At 34.5% G+C, this 3099-nt stretch overlaps 1 long non-coding RNA gene across 4 annotated transcripts in view; it reads right to left on the bottom strand.

Moving 5' to 3' along the window:
- Positions 1–2678, bottom strand: part of LOC141375111 (uncharacterized) — a 12798-nt gene extending 10120 nt beyond the window's left edge. For 2 of the 4 annotated variants that reach the window (XR_012382605.1, XR_012382607.1), the window contains exon 1: positions 428–1691. This is a non-coding gene — a long non-coding RNA (uncharacterized lncRNA). Of the gene's footprint in view, positions 1–104; positions 336–427; positions 1692–2602 lie in introns of those variants that run through there. The other 2 variants (XR_012382606.1, XR_012382608.1) reach the window with 2 other exon arrangements.
- Positions 2679–3099: the final 421 nt, after the last annotated feature.

The following is a 3099-nucleotide window of genomic DNA, read 5'->3' as shown; positions in this document are numbered from 1 at the left end:
ATTATACATTCAAATTCTAAGAACGTGGATATTTAGCACAAATTGTCAGCACTTTTAGAAGACCACTGACTGCAATGTGGATGGATAGTAATGAGACTATCTACCTTATAATGAAACGTATGAGGCGCCAGAGTAAACAAAAGTCAAGCGAACGCAGAGACAGAATGATCGCGACCGAGTGGTAAGCGGGGTACCACAGGCAAACCGGCAAACCACTGGCAAAACGGCAAACCGTTTCCCAATCACGTTTTGCAATCGGCAAAGCAGAACGGAGCACACACCGTTTACCAATGCATGATGGATAACTCGCAAGGCAAAACTTATTTTTTTTCTTCTTTTTTTGTTTTATTGGCGGGCTGGTGTAATGTGCACATGCCACCACATACAGTTCATATCTATCTATATCTATATATACTAATATGCTTACCTAAATTTCTCCATCAGGATCAGCTGTCAGCTGGCACTGCGTGTACAGCTCCTCCTGCTTCCAGTCTTAGTCCCTCCGGGTCCTTAATACATTTTAATTCAAATTATTTATTATAGTCTTTCGCTCAATCCTGTGCTAGATATTGTATTAATATCCTATACCCTAAACTATCCCTATTAATGTTTATCCCTAATATATATTCTAAGTTTTTATCTTTCTGTCCATTATTGCTTAAATATTCTGTTAATTCCCTCCTCTCTTGTATATATTTCCTGCATTCAAACATAACATGTTCTACGGTTTCTCTTGCTCCACAATGATCACATAAATCATTTTCTGTAACTAGTATGGGGTATATGCCGAAGCATGCTAATAGGACTTTTTATTTGCCATTAACCTGAGTTAAGCGCTTCCGGCGAATTGAATGCCAATGCAAAATCTGGTGCGTTTAAGGTCTGTTTTCTTTAAAAAAGTGATATCCGATTTAAAGTGGGTCTTAGAATGTACAAGAAGCACTGCACTAAATTACATTCCCCCCGCCATATCTTTATAATATGAGCATGTATTTTACCCCAGTATATTCAATGGATCTTCTGTGTTAGCCTGCCGATTCTGACTTGTGCGTGCGAGTTAACGGCTTTTTATCTCGTTTTACGCTTGAGCAACTAAATAAATGCTAAAGTTTATTTAACTGAATGTATTTTAATGACATTACAACATTGATGCTTTATAAGGAACCGTATAAAATTAGAAAAAGTTCACAATAACAGGTCACCGGAAGTGTATCAGCATGGGAACTGCACTAGCTCGGCATATACCCTATTGACAGTTGATTTTAATCCAGTGTGTCCAAGCCTCAGTCTAGTTAATATAACTTCTTCCTTTCTGTTCCTACCATACACATTTCTTTTTGTCTCTACTATTTTTTTTAATTTTATATAGATGTCGTCCCTTCTTATCTCTATCCCAGATTCCTTGCCATTCTTTCTTAATATTTTCTTTAATAGATTTAATTTCACATTTTCCTAAGGGAACCCTATATCTAATTACTTTTCAATGCTTCCTTTGCCAGTTTATTAGCCATTTCATTTCCATATATTCCTTTATGCGCAGGTATCCAGCAAAACCTGTCCCTCCTTTCTTTTGTATACGATTTAAAATTGTGAATATTTCATAAATTAAATCTTCTCTGGTTGATCTATAAGTAATTAAAGATGATAATGCTGATGCTGAATCAGAACACATAACTACCTTCTCAGGGCATATTTCTTCCACCCATGTTAGTCCTATTATTATTGCAGTTGTTTCTATAGAATAAATTGATAACTTCTGTTAATCTTTTTGAAATTCCTATTTTAATTTTGGAATGTATACACCTATGCCTGAAACTCCTGTGACTGGGTCTTTTGATCCATCAGTGTATATTTGTAAACTTTCATTGAACTTCTCTTGTACATGATTTTTAATTTTTGGAATTATCCCACATATATGTTTTCCCAGTCCCTCAACTTTTCAATTATTTCCAGATCAACTTTAACCTCAGGAAATATCCATGTTGGAATCTCTCGAAGACATACTACACTCTATGTCTGCTACTTGATACTTTTCTGCCAATTGATTTGTGTTCCATCCCAACCCTCTTCCTTTTTTATTTACATACTCCCAACAACTTTCTAATTTTTCCTTAGCAATATGAGCTCCCTCATAACTTTTAACATACTTCCAATATACCATGGATAGCTTTATTCTACATAAATTTAATGGCATTTCATTTGCTTCCACCAATAATGCATTAATTGAAGTTGTTCTTACTGCACCTAAACAAATCCTAAGAGCTCTATACTGTAATTTATCTAATCTACTTAATAAAGTTGCTGAAGCTGCTCCATAAATCATACATCCATAATCAAATATAGATCTAATTATGGCTTGATATATTGTCTTTAATCCCATCCTTTTTGCTCCTCATTCTTTTCCAGCTATTGCTCTCATCACGTTTAAAGCCTTTCTACATTTTTCAATTTCATCTATATGTTTTTTTCCAGTTATATCTTCTATCAAACCACATACCTAGATATTTAAATGATTCCCCTCGTTCTACATTATTATATAATGTTAGTTCTTGAATTTCCAGCATTTTCCTCTTATTAGTAAATATCATCCAACATGACTTACTTGTTGACATTTTAAAACTCCATTCCATAGTTCATTGTTCCACCTTTTAAATAGATGTCTGTATACATGAAACAACATTCGTGATGTCCTCTCTTCCATATGGCACCATCATCTGCATATAATGCACATCCTATCCAAATCGCACAGTCAAATATCGTTAATCATAATATTAAATAATACAGGGCTGATTACACTTCCCTGTGGGATACCGTTTTCTGCATTATATTCAGATGATTGTTTTGATCCTAAGGCAAAACTTACCTGCGTGCTTTCTTTACATATCGCTATAAACTATAAATGCAAGGGTTTACATTTTTCAAATTAAAAGTAGACGTATGTTTAAATGGAAAAAAGATATGCTTAATGTTAATGTGAAGTACAGCGTAATATTTTATTTTTAGTATGTTAAATATGGCACGGTGACGCAGTGAGTAGCATAGATATATGTATACACCTATGAGTGAGTAGCACTGGTTTGCTAACATGTACAGGTGATT

Source organism: Danio rerio, chromosome 7, assembly GCF_049306965.1.
Source record: "Danio rerio strain Tuebingen ecotype United States chromosome 7, GRCz12tu, whole genome shotgun sequence".
Taxonomy (NCBI): domain Eukaryota; kingdom Metazoa; phylum Chordata; class Actinopteri; order Cypriniformes; family Danionidae; genus Danio; species Danio rerio.
This window is presented reverse-complemented; position numbering and strand designations above follow the sequence as displayed.